This window comes from Peromyscus eremicus, chromosome 5 (genome assembly GCF_949786415.1).
Source record: "Peromyscus eremicus chromosome 5, PerEre_H2_v1, whole genome shotgun sequence".
Classification (NCBI taxonomy): Eukaryota; Metazoa; Chordata; class Mammalia; order Rodentia; family Cricetidae; genus Peromyscus; species Peromyscus eremicus.
In genome coordinates this window covers 1,875,327-1,889,488 of record NC_081420.1, presented here as the reverse complement: position 1 = coordinate 1,889,488, position 14,162 = coordinate 1,875,327, and the positions used below count along the sequence as shown (strand labels likewise).

Below are 14,162 nucleotides of genomic sequence, written 5' to 3'. Positions count from 1 at the left end.
TCATTGATATGAGATGTTTTCCTAAAACTACCAGCTACTACTATGAATTTGCCTGTAATTCAGCTTTGGCTGCATCTAGAAATTTTGATATCTTCATCTAGTTTTATGTTTCAATTATAATTATGATTGTGGCATTTCTATAAGTTGCTAACCCTTGTACTTTCGTTCTTTTTTATGGTGCATATGCTTTTAGGACAGCTGTTCCTTCTTGGCAGGGAATCATCTTTGTTTTTTGTACTATTCTTTGCCCTGGTGAGCTCTGTCTGATATTAATGTAGCTATTCCATTTTAATTAGTGTTTATATGATGTGTGTTGAATCATATCTTTACTCTTAGCCTACCTGTGTTGTAATGTTTGAAGTGACTTGTTATAGACAGATTCTTCTATAGTTCAGTTGTTTTTTTTCTTTTTCTAATTGGTGTATTTAGACCATTTGCATTTAGTATTATTATTTTATGTTTGTTTCTCTAACATTCTCATTTTCCTTGCTATTTTGAATATTTATAAATTTTAGCATATCGTGACTTACAGTTTCTAGTAGTATCTTGAGGCACTACCATTTATACATATCATCTTACAGCTTACTTTCAGTAAAGTTTACCCCATCCAATGTAGTACAGAACTCTTGCATTTAAATCGAAGAAATGAAAGATAGCCTGTCCTATTGACTTCTGTAGCTGACCCTTCTGTCCCTTTCCTCTTGATACTCCAGCCTTCTCTGTCATCTTTTCTTTTTTCAAGAATTTCTGTGGCCATTCTTTAAGAGTAAATCTGCCCACAACAAATCCCTTCATTTCCCTTAATCTGAGATTGCCTTTATTTTCCCTTTGCTCCTAGAAGATCATCTCACTGCATCTAAAGACAGGTTGGTGTCTTATGACACTTTAGGACCACGGTGCACTCACTTCCTTTTGTCCTCCTGAATTCTGGTAGGAAAACTGCCTTTAGAGTTGAGGAGCCTTTAGAGTAGTCCACTTTTTCTCTATTTTTAGTATTTTTTTCTTTAGGCTTTACAGAAGTTTATTCATGATGCATCTTGGCATGGATTTATTTGGGCTCATCCTCTTTGGGATTTGCCAGCTTTCTTTAAAGAACAGGCATCTTTCTTCACCCATCCTCTACTGAGTGGTTGCAAATGGTTAAAATAAAAATATTCTTTAGTTGACCCAGTGCTGGTGAGTTACGTGGATTCAAAGGGAATGAAACATAAGGAACTTCTTCTCCATGACAGGAACGTCCTGTCTTGTCATCTGGACAGTGGTTACCTTTTAGTAAATTGTGAAAACCCATTAAGCTGCACTCTTAGGTGTAGCACAAATTCTAATTTGTCTTAACAATAAAGACCCAGATTCAAATATCAGAGTAAATGCTGAAAAATCAGAGAGACAAAGGAGCAAGCCACAGCTACTTCTTATGTCTACCAAATCCCCGGACTGAAAGGGACCAAGCTCCTGTCTCCACCCTGCCATCACTTCCTTCTCCGCCCAGCCATATCACTTCCTGCTTCCTCCTCCCAAGTTCTGGGATTAAAGGCATGTGCCTCCCAAGTACTCCAAGTAGGATCAAAGGCATGAGATCCTAAATCCTGGGATTAAAGGCATGTGTCACCACTACCTGGACTCCACATTCTGACCTCCAGGCAAGCTTTATTTGTTAGAGCACAAACAAAGTATCATCACTTTTTCCCCCTTTTGTCTAAAATAAAAAAACGATTGTTATAACTAATATTAAAAAACTATATGCAATAAGTACAATAACTATATATAATGCACACAGGCAATAAATACATCAATAATGTCTAGTCCATTAGAATCTGACAAATTCAGAGAAAATAGTCCATTATCGATCCTATCTTGGTGAATCCAAAGGGTTTTATCCTTTCTATCCTAACTTGCATTACCAAATCTATCTTTTAATGTCTCTCAACCCTATACACTTTATACCTCTTTAGTGAATTTCTTTTCTGAATCTGGTAACAAAGAAAACTATAACTATAAAGTCTTCAATTACATCAGAGACCCAAAAAGTAAATAATATTATCTGAATAAGCAGGAAGTGCTAGCAATCGACTTCCAAAAAAATGTGAGAAATGACAGAAATAGCTGACTGCCTAGACAGTCACCCAAGGTTCCTTTACAACATTGGGGCATCCATCTTTGGCCTACAGGCCTAGAATATCTGATAGACTTTTCTGTGAAGCAGGATTTTCTAAAGGGCTGTCCTACCTTGTCTTGGCAAAGTTCAGCAGTTCTTTCTTTTGTGTCCTGCTTGTCCTATTTGGACAGCATACTGTCAGCAGTCGAGGCAAGGGCATTTTCTTGCCCAGTAGCTAACTTTTGCCACAAAGAAAGTAAATTCCATATGGAGTTTCTTCAATGCCCATCATCTTCTCTGAAGAAGATTGATGCTACCAGGAGCAGACATGTCTCATTGTCATAAAAAAAATAAAAATAAAAAAGAACCTGTTATTAAAACATCTTAAATGCCATATTCTGTAGATCTCGGAAGTGTCTGAAGACAACCTGTCTATCTAAAGTATATTTCTGTTTGACCTTGAAAACATACCTAACATGACTACAAGTTTGATTATAGTAGGTGACTAACTACTAACCTGCATTTCCTCATTATCCTAAATAGTTGATAATAATAACTTTCAAGGACTATAAATTTGCATTACATTGTTAAATAAATTGTATAGGCACAATACCTTGAATAAGAGTAGAAATGTATGTACAGTATGTTCTAACAAAAATAATCTCAAATTTGTATCAATATACAAAGATCCATATCAATGTAAAATATTTAAAACAAGTAGTTGCTTTTTAAAAGTAGACTCAATAATCTACCTTTTTATCCTATCATGTCTATTACCTGCTTTTTTCTTTTCAGAGTAGATTCAGTAATCTACCCTCTTTATCCTATCATTTCTATATCCCCCTCTTTTTTCTTTTTTCTTTTCAAAACAAGAACCCTGAATCTAATCTCCTTTGTTCAGCTTTTTTTAAAAAACCATTACCAATAACAACTTGTAACCAACCATTCTAAACAATGACACATATCCATAACTCATTGAAAGACTAAAACCACCCACCCCACCTCTTGGAAATGTGGGCATTGTGTTCTTAAATTTACTTCCTGCTGTCTGGGAGTGATGGCATCTTTAGGGGATTCTGAAAAGAAAAATGTGGGTTAATTGTCAAGTCTTGGGAGAGGAAGTTGTATCATTGTTGTCCCTTCTCTGCATAATGGGAAAGTGCAGGGCTTGTCTCAAGTCCTGGCTAGAGTCATCTGAGAGTCTGGATCATCTCAGCTGGTCCTGAGCAGTTTGTAGTCAAAAGCTGATCTTTGGGTGGTATTTGTCAGCTTAGTGGAGTTATCATAGTCCTGGTGGAATCATCATTGTGGGGCCCCATCATCCTTTCAAAGACTTCAAAGATTCTTTTTAGGCATGGTTTTGGTTCACTACAAAAAACTTAAACATTTTAATTGTCATATGCAGCAGGGCTCAAAAAAGTTAAAGGATCAATATTTGTTATGTACATCCAGAGTACAAAAACTTAATTCCTACTTACCTGATAGAGACTCAAACCTGAAATCATGTACAGGATGCTAAATAATGTAGCTAGAGTTTCCCTGCCTTGCCCACAGTCAGGACAAATCTCTGTCACCTGCCAGTCCCACAGCTGCTCAGACCCAACCAAGTAAACACAGAGACTTATATTGTTTACAAACTGTATGGCCGTGGCAGGCTTCTTGCTAACTGTTCTTACAGCTTAAATTAATCCATTTCCACCAATCTATACCTTGCCACGTGGCTCGTGGCTTACCGGCATCTTCACATGCTGCTTGTCATGGCGGCGGCTGGCAGTGACTCCCTCTGCCTTCCTGTTTTCTCTGTTCTCTCTGTTAGTCCCGCCTATACTTCCTGCCTGGCCACTGGCCAATCAGTGTTTTATTTATTGACCAATCAGAGCAATTTGACATACAGACCATCCCACAGCAAAATGAAGCCCTTTTCTAGAATTAGTACTCTATATGACCATTAGTATAATGACAAAAAATTTAAAATAGATAGATAGATGGATAGATAGATGGATAGATGGATAGATGGATGTTATAAATTTTGAGATAATAGTCATAACTTGTGAAAAAATTTTAAGAGTCAAAATAAAACCAAAGGATTATGAAATTGGTGGTAATAAAATATCCCTAAATTTGGTTTTTCTTCTGTGTCCCATATCAGGTGGCTTCTGACATAAGACAGATTTTTGGATTTCACTTTAACAAGCATGCTTGGGTTTAGAGAAGGAGAGAGCCACGCTCCAACTCCAAAGCCACCTTTAATTTTCAATTGAACTAGGACTACAAAAAGACCATTTGTATTATATGTTTGTAAAGAACAGCAGAAACAAATGTTTGGGAAGATTTATGAAATTTTATCCTGTTGGAGATGTGATGTATCAATAGGCCAATTTACTCTTTTTCTTGGGACTTTTTTTTTTTTTTTTTGATGATTTGTCTTTTTTCTTCATGTGTCTCATTTGTCCAGTGTTCTTCAGATTCCTTATCTGGATGCCTTCATTTTCCTGAAAAGACAAAAACAAAACCCTTCCTCAACCCTAATTTTGAGGAGGTTCTCTTTTGGAAAGTTATATCTGATCAAATGAAAAGCATTTGTTAGTCATATAAGTTAGTTTAGATTGACTAGTCATACTGATTGATGAACCATCATCTCTTCTAATTAAGAGATTAAGAGGTTTTTCTTGTTCTGGTTTCTACTGAAATTTTTGTTTTATTTTCTAAAGCTGTTCTAGCATCCAAAATAGTATGTTTTTTTTTTTTCAATAGACATTAGGTCCTTTAATTGCTCTAAGAAGGAGTTTCCTCCACAATGACAGGAAATGACTAAACCAAATTTGATATGGGGGCCTGTGAGAGGCCCCTCAAGGCATTTCCCAATGGCAAAGTGTTACTTTGACTGTTCCTCGTTGATCTATATTCATTAGTCTAATGTCTGCCTTTGTCACACTTTCTGCGTACTCCAGAAGGGAGGGGTATTCTGTTGAGATTATTCTTAGGAAAAGCATTATTTCTAGGAATGTCCTGTTTACAATCCCATTTTAGGTAACCTTGTTTACCACACTTGAAACACTTGACATTTTAATTTTTTTTCAAACCTCTGGAAATCTCCTATCCAAGCTTCATCATGGTTATGAGATTCAATATTGATTGTATCTCGGATCCATTCCTCCAAGGGTGCTGATCTTGCCTTTAACAGCCTAATTACCCTTTTGCATTGTGCATTAGCATTTTCAAAATCCAGAGATTCAATTATTATGTGTCTAGCTTCTGAATTTGGTATCATTCTATTTACTGCTGAAGTCAGTCTTTGTAAGAAATCAGTGAAGGTTTCTTTTGGGCCCTGTATAACTTCAGTAAATGACTCAGTTTTCTTTTCTACTTCTTTAATTCTGTCCCAAGCATTCAAGGCTGCTGCATGTCATAAAGCCAGGGTGTGGTCATCATACAGAGATTGCCTTTCTACATTAGCATAATCTCCCTCTCCAAGAAGTTGGTCTTGGGAGATTTCCATACCTCTAGCCCTACTTTGTTGTTCAGTGGTCTTAGCCTCATCTTTCCACAAGTTCTCCCCTGTAACTGAGGACCAGGTTCCAAAACTGCTGTAACCAAGTCTCTCCAGTCTTGGATAATTCTATTATGAGTTGACCACAAGTTTAACATCTGCTTCACAAAAGGTGAATGCATGCCGTATGAGATTATCACTTCCTTGGATCTCCTCAATTCTAATATTTGCACAGGGGTCCATTCAGCTCTTATACAGCCTTGGGAATATCTATCATCCTCATTTCTAACATTTGCACAGGGGTCCATTCAGCTCTTATACAGCCTTGGGGATATCTATCATTTGGTAGTTCCTGTAAGGTTACTGGAAAAATTAAGGTTGGCTATTTGAAAACCTTATGCTGTTCCTCTGTAACCTTATAATGCAATGCTGAGATTTGTTCTCCTTTAAATTCCTCTGTCTGGGTCTGAATATCTCTATGATCTGTTTTAATAAGTTTTTCTAAAACTTTTATCTTGGCATTCATATTAACCAACTTTTTTAATGATAAAACAAAAATGATCAAACATAATGTTTATAATTGACATTACATAAATCCCATTACATAATTATCCTCTCATCTAATTGTTCCATTTTCAAACCATGCATCTTATAATCATACAGAGACCTAACTCTCTCCATTGTAATAGTGTTTCCCATTTTTTAATGTGGGAAAAGAACTTTTTTTAAAAAATTAATTCCCTCTTTAAGAATTCCCAGTTGTCTCATAAATCTGCTGACAATGATGATTCAATGTGAGGCTGACTGCTTCTGCTTAGAACAGCAGAAGCCTGAGCAGGTTTCAAGGCAGCTACCTAGTTTGGTAGAAGCTGGAGGAGGGGGACCAGGGAGAGCCTACAACCCACCAGAAGAGAAGAAGCCAAAGAGTCAGCTGTCTGCATGGGTGAATGTGCAAAAGCCTGGAGCCCAAAAGCCTGTGGAGTTTGCTGCGGATAGGCTGCAACAGAAAAATCCCAAAAGAAAGGAAAACCTAGCCGGTGGAGTAGTGAGTCCAGCCTCATGTAGCTCCAGCCTGTGCCGGTGGCTGCAAAGTCACTGGCAAGCGGCTTTTTTGTCAATTTGTGCCCCAAAAGTTGGATGCCAGATGTAGCGTGAATTCTAATTGGTCTTATCAATAAAAACCCAGAGTCAAATATCGGAGTAAATGCTGAAAAATCAGAGAGACAAAGGATCAAGCACAGCCACTTCTTACCTCTACCAAATCCTCAGACCGAAAGGGGCCAGCTTCTGTCTCCACCCTGCCTTATCACTTCCTCTCTCTGCCTAGCCATATCACTTCTATGTGCCTCCCAAGTACTGGGATCAAAGGCATGAGATCCCAAGTGCTGGGATTAAAGGTGTGAGCCACCACTGCCTGGCCTCTAGTGGCTGGTTTCACACTCTGATCTCCAGGCCAGCTTTATGTGTTAGAGCACAAACAAAATATCACCACACTTAGGGTCTACCCACTGTCTATATGGGAAACCTAACTGAGCTTTTAAAATCTTTAAGCCTAAACTCCACCTTTTCCTGGTAGTGACACTTTGAAGACCATTGAGGTCATTAAGGGCGTGTCCTTGAGGGAGGTGGTGGCACCTACCTTCTTCCTCCTCTCTTCACTTCCAGGTCTGAGGTGAGCAGCCTTGTTCCTGCTTCTGCAGCCCCACATCATAGGCCCAAAGGCCTTGAGGCCAACAATATGAGCCAAAACCTCCCAAATGGCAACTTTTTGTGCTTTTAGTTTTATCATCTGTCTGACAGGTTTTTGATGGTAACAGAAAGCTGACTGGCACAGTAGGATATGATACAAGTAGAAAGTAAATATAAACATTTGGGCTCCCAAGCAATTCTAGGGGTCACTCCACTGCTGGTTGTCACACTGCTCAAGTAATTCTGGAATGGTGGGGAGAGTTCCTTTTGATTGACTGACTCAACACAGAAATGATAGAAAGTTGGTCTTGTGGTGGAGAACTGTGCTGTAGGCAGATTAATTGGTGGTATTGTGTAGGATAGACTGTTTCCTGTGGAAGCTGGTTAGTTATAAAGCAATTTGAGTAGTCCTGAGAAGGGTGAAGTGAGCCCCAGTAGGGTGATAACTCTGCATCTCAGATGGTGAGTAGATAGGTTCCTGGCAGACAAGCTGAGGGAGAAGGTTAACTCAGAATGGCTCCGGGGAGAACAGCAAGACCTGAGAAAAAGCAGCTGCTACAAGGAGCCGAGGTATGAGCCTAGGTCAACCCAAGCCACAAGTGCAGTGCCCGACACAGTGGGCTGCTGAGTGCTGCTTTGAAAAATGGGCCCAGAGGGAGCAGCCATGAGAGACATATTAGTGACACCTCATGTTCTCCAAGTGAATACAGAAGGCAGAATTGGAGTTAAAAGGAGCCTCTGTGTGAGAGCCACATCTGGAAGGTGCTGATGTTTGTATAAACAACTGTTAGAATTACCATCTAGCCAAGTGGAGATGGCTGTGTATGTGTGGGTGAATGCATGTTGTGTGTGTGTGTGTGTGTGTGTGAGAGAGAGAGAGAGAGAGAGAGAGAGAGAGAGAGAGAGAGAGAGAGAGAGAGATCAGCTATGAGAAAATTACTGCATTATTAAGTCTCAAACAGACTTTAATGTGACCCTATAAAAAGCTGAGGCCCAGAGATTTGAAATGACAAAGTTAAGGTCACCACACTGTCAGCTAAACAGCAACCTGTCTTCAAGGTGATACTGTCTCTAGCTCTTTTCCCACTGCTAAAGCAGATATTAAGTGAATACTTCAGACACATTAGAGGACAGAAAAGAAAGCAAAGTCCCAGTTGATTTAGTCTTATCAAGAAGACAAACAGATACCCAGGGCTTTACGTTGTTATACAGCTCTTCAGATTGCATGCCAAAATGTCAGTCTTCAAGGATCCCCAGAGTAGAGGAGGGGAATAAGGGAACAGAGCAGCCTGGTTCCAGGGTAAGTTAGGACTGGAGCCATAAAATGAGACAGGGGACATCTGAGAAATAGAGACACATTGTTTAGGTTTGTACATCAGTTACTTTTTTTTTACTGTGATAAAACACCATGGCTAAAAGCAACTTAAAGAAGAAAGGGTTCGTTGTGGCTGATGGTTCCAGAGGAGTGATCCATAATTCAGGGGAAAGCGTGACAACATATGACAAGAGCAGGAAGCTGGGAAATTATATTTTCATCTATATGTAGGAAGCAGAAAGAGAGAGACAGAAAACAGGAAGTGGGGCAAGACTATAAGCCCTCAAAACCCACCCCCAATGATGTACTTTCTCCAGCAAGGCTATACCTCTCCATACAGAGGCGCCAACTGGAGACCAAATGTTCATGTACATGGGGGACATTCTCATTTGAACCACCACAGTTCTTAACAGCCACTATCAAATCTTGTTGTAGCTTTTTCATTGGTTCATTGTGCCATGAATCCCTATGAAGCAAATGACTTGGTGATCTGTCAATCGTATCAGATCTAGAGCCAGTTAACCTCTAAAACACAAGTCCAGTAGAGACAAGCAGCTTACTTTCTTCATTCATTCACTCGTTGCTCAGCATCTAAATACTGAACAAGAGTTACTCACCACACACAGTAGGTATATTAGAGTTCAAACAGGAAGACAGTGTGACTCCTGCTTTAAAGAAAAAGTGTAACATGTCTAATTTCCTGCTTCAAAAAACTGCTCATGGCCTGGCATGGTGGCTCATCCCTTGATAGGTAAGAGGATGAGGCAGAGGGATTGCCACAAGTTTGAAGCCAGCTTAGGTTAGATAGTGACTTGATGCCAGCCTGTGCTACATAACAAAACTTTAAGAGAGATGAGAGTGGTAGGGAGGAGAGGGAGAGAGAGGTCGTAGAACATTTGTAGACATTAGTCATATCTGAAAATGTCAGTTTGTTCCTCAGAAATATATTTCTGGCTACAATGCAATAAAAGTCTAACATTAGAAAATAAAGAGGTAACAGCTACCACCCCTCCCCTCCAAAAAAAATCCTCTATATTAGCTTTGTGGTCAAAGAAAAAAATAAACCTAATATTAAAATGCCTAGAAAATGACATAAATAAAATAATCTGTGAGGTATTACTAAAATTTTTCTTGATGAAAAATTCATGGCCAAGATCACTTTTCAAGGGGCCAGAAAACAGTAAAATCAGCCTAAGCAATTCAGAAATAAAGATCAAAGCTGACACAAATTCATTAGAAAGCATGAAAAAGAAAGCTAGAACTGGTAAGTACTTTGGAGAGTTGAGTTTTTGCCAAGGCTAGTGAAACAGATCGTGTTGACTGTTGTAATTAGAGGGACAAGAGGAGCTAATGCAGAAGATTGGAATGGAAAGTAGCAAATAGCAGTTGCCAAGGGAGCTCGAGGAGTCTTGAGGAGTACTTTATGAACTTTTCAGATAATCGTTCTGACAGTCGGGCTGAAATAAATGGTTTTCTAAGAACACATGGATGACCAGCATTTTGTACCAGATAGCGTTTATTATACAAATTAACACTGCCTGCAGGGCATAGAAAGATGACCTAAAATTTTCCCTACAATTTTATAAGTTAAAGAGGCATTTCTCATTTCTTGTCCCTGACTATGGAAGCAACATGACCAACTGCCTCAACCTCGTGATGCTGATACCTCCCTGCCATAACAGATGGCCCCTTTGAACTATGACCTAAAATAAGTCCTTTCCCTGATAAGTTGCCTTTGTCAAGAGTATTTTCACATAGTCACAGAAAAAATAAACTACTAAGCACCATATTTATTTTTGAGATAGGGTCTTTTGTAGTCTAAACTGGCCCTGAGCCTCCTGTGTAGCCAAATAGCACCTTTGGGGGGAAGATGGCTTGATAGCAAATATTACTGCAGCAACCAGTTAACGGTTTGGAATTTATCTACATACAATTTTATGATTCCTTCACCAGAATAAATTCCAGATGAGATAGTGACTTGTTTATTTTAAAACAACAACAACAACACCATAAAATCGCAGTTTTTTTTAAAAAAATGTATAAATCTGTTTATTATCTTGATATGAGAAATTTTTTACAGACAAAATCCTTACAATATAAAGAGGAAAAAATGATGAACATGTTTACATAAAAATAATTTTAGCTTCAGGCTGGGTGTTGGTGGCACATGCTTATCTCAGCACTTGGTTTAAAACAGGTGGCTTCTGGGTTTAAGACCAGCCTGAGCTACACAGTGAGATCCTGACTTAAAAAAAAAAAAGAACTGAGTCTGGTGTGGTGGCATAAGCCTGTAACTCTAACATATGGGAGTCTGAGACAAAGAGACCAGAAATTTAAGGTCGTCCTCAGCTACATAATGTATTCAAGCCAGGCTGGACTTCATGAAGCCCTGTCTCAAGGAAAAAAAAAAAAAAAAAAAGCTGATGCACAGGGCGATGGTGGCGCACACCTTTAATCCCAGCACTCCAGAGGCAGAGCCAGGCGGAGGATCTCTGTGAGTTCAAGGCCAGCCTGGTCTACAGAGTGAGTTCCAGGACAGGCTCCAAAACTACACAGAGAAACCCTGTCTCGAAAAAAACAATAACAACAAAAGAGCTGATGCGAACTCCTCCCGGCACTAGTTCTGTGAGTTCTCCTCTCAGGCCAGCAGCACTTTCCCCGCCACTGACTGGCCCTTCTTTCACTGAACACCCCTCCTTTCCTGGTAAAAGTGTTTGATGGTAATCCAATAGATTCCAAGGCAAGCAGACCATCATCTTAGGAATACCAGTAACTCTCTGAACCTTTTGGGGGACACTTTAGTCCTTGGTAACTTTCATTTCCACCTAAGTGAGGAGACTGGCGTGTCTATACAATCCAAATGTCATCTATATTGGGCTGAGAACGTGTTTTGAGTTCTGGATGTATCTCAGATTTTGGGAAATGGCTTTAAGCAAAATCATGCAGCTTTGCACTAAAGACACAGTTTAGTCACGGGGAAGCAGGACATGTCCCATGGTAACTGTACATGGGCCAGTCTGCCTGCTATCAGACCTTTGCAACTATGACAGCTCTAGAGCCCCTCCTGTTGTAGACAGTTGCTATTCGGGTGCCTATTTCTAATTCATGCAAAAGTGAGTAAATAGTATGAAATGTCACATTACCATATGGTTGGGTGGGAGATATCAAAACAATTAAGTAGAATATGGCCCCCCGCATAATCAGTTACTCATGTAGAGTTGATAGGCTTAAGATATCTTCCAGCTTTTAGTGGAGAAAAACCAAATAGATAATAAAGTCAAGCACCTCCGTTTCTGAAGTCAACAAAGAACAGGTGTCCTCTCTGTACCACCTCCCCAGGTGCATTCCTGACAGCATGCTGCCAGCTGCTCTGGTGCACACTGGCCCTGCCTCTGGCCTGGGGCTTCTGAATGCCAGTGTGTGTGAGAGCTGCTAAGTAAGTGAGGACTTTATCCCCTCAGCATGGAGTCACTGTTGACTCTTATAACCCCCGCTGCTAGCCACACATCTGTTATTAGCAACCAGAAAAATAGGCCAAGAAGTCAGCAATGAAAGTCAGCAGTGCTTCTATCACTCTCTTAAAGTGCATGAACTTCTGACTTGATTTTACATCTATTCATTCATTTATTGGGGGAAGAATGTGTATATGTAGGTCAGAGGACAACTTTGAGGAGTTCAATTTTCTCCAACCATGTGGGTTCTAGGGCTCAAACTTGGCAACAACCATTTTGTCAGACCTGATCTTAGCTTTAAAAGTGTTAAACTTTAATGTTTCATGAGTCATCTGAGGATCTTGCTAAAATGCAGATTCTGGTCCAGCAGTTTGCGGGTCAGAGCAGGGTAGTCTTAGGGTTTCTCAGGTCCCAAGTTCCTCTGGTCCCACCCGGCCCCACGGACCCGCAGCCACTTATAAAATAATCACTCAGAGGCTTAATATTATTTACAAACTGTATGGCCTATGGCAGGCCTCTTGCTAGCTAGCTCTTATAACTTAACCCATTTCTATTAATCTATAAGTTGTCATGTGGCTTCATGGCTTACCGTTCCTTTCACATCTTGCTTCTCCTGGTGGCAGTTCACAGCATCTCTCCAGACACCGCCTTCCTCTTTCCTGTCTCTTGGATGTCCTGCCTGCCTCTAAGCTGCCTTACCATAGGCCAAATCAGCTTATTTATTAACCAGTGGGAACAACATATATTCACAGCATACAGAAAGACATCCCTCAGCATTTCCCCTTTTCTATCTAACCAAAAAGGAAGATTTTAGCTTTAATATAGTAAAATTATATTTAACAAACAGTTATCAAGCAAGAATTATAGTTACAATATCTAGTCTATTTGTATTTGGCAAAATTAAAGAAAATATTCTATCATTTTATATTTGTGAGTCTAAAGTTTCATATCTAACTTATCTTTTATCATAACAAAGGAGAATTATAACTAAAACTATTTAGTCTTCAACTACATCAATGACCCCAGAAAGATATAATACTACCTAATGACAAGGACATCAGGTTGCCTGGACAGTCACCCAAAGTTCCTCTGCAACGTTGGGGCATCCATCTTCAGCCTACAGACCTAGCATATCTGACAGACTTATCTGTGAAGCCAGATTTTTGAAGGACTGTCCCACCTTGTCTTAGCAAAGTTCAAAAGTCATTTTCTTTTGTGTCCTGCTTGTCCAATTTGTACAGCCTACTGTTAGCAGTCAAGGCAAGGGCACTTTCTTTGCCCACATGGCTTTTGCCATAAGGAAAACAAACTCCATATGGAGTTTCTTTGATGCCCATCATCCTCTTTGAAATAATTGGTGATGCCAGGAGCAGATGTGTCTCACTGTCGAGAAAAGTCTAAGTCCTTAAAACATTTTAAGTGCTATATTCTGTAGGTCTTTGAAGTGTTTGAAGATTGCCTATCTATCTAAAATATATCTCTGTATGGCCTTGAAAACATACCTAACATGACCATAAATTTGTGATTATAGATTACTATTAATCCACATTTCTTAATTATATATTACATTTTTAAATGAGCTGCATAGAGATAATACCCTAAACAAGAGTAGAAATATATATACAGTATAACAAGATTAACTTTAAATTTATATCAATAAACTAAAATCCATACTGATGTAAATATGTAAGATTAACATATTTTTGGATTAAAGTAGATTTAATAGTCTACCCTTTTTTCCCATCATTTCTATATCACACCCTCCTTTCTTCTTTTAGAAAGAGATTGACTATGACCAATAACAATTTGTAACCAAACCCCCTAAACAAAGACAAACATCCATAATCCATTTTTTGGGAATGTGGGCATAGTTTTCTAGGCTACTTCCAGCTTGTTGGGGGCACAGTTGATCTTATGGGGACCCTGAGAAAATTTAGGATTAGGGTCAAGTCCTGACTGGAGTAGTCTGTGAGACTGGATCGTCTCACCCTGTATAGCCTTGAAGCCTTTCTGGATGTAGAACTCAGAGGAAACTGCAATAGAGGTACTCTGAAACGTTTTGATCATTTGGGCCATCTGTTCCCATTGGAGATTTTTCAGGGGTTCTTCCTCAATCAAACC

The 14,162-nt window shown here is 39.3% G+C and overlaps 1 protein-coding gene across 1 annotated transcript in view; it reads left to right on the top strand.

The window, feature by feature from the left end:
* The window catches only part of Aopep (aminopeptidase O (putative)), a 304,401-nt gene that overhangs the window by 133,110 nt on the left and 157,129 nt on the right, over window positions 1–14,162 (top strand). The gene's annotated exons all lie outside the window — the stretch shown is intronic.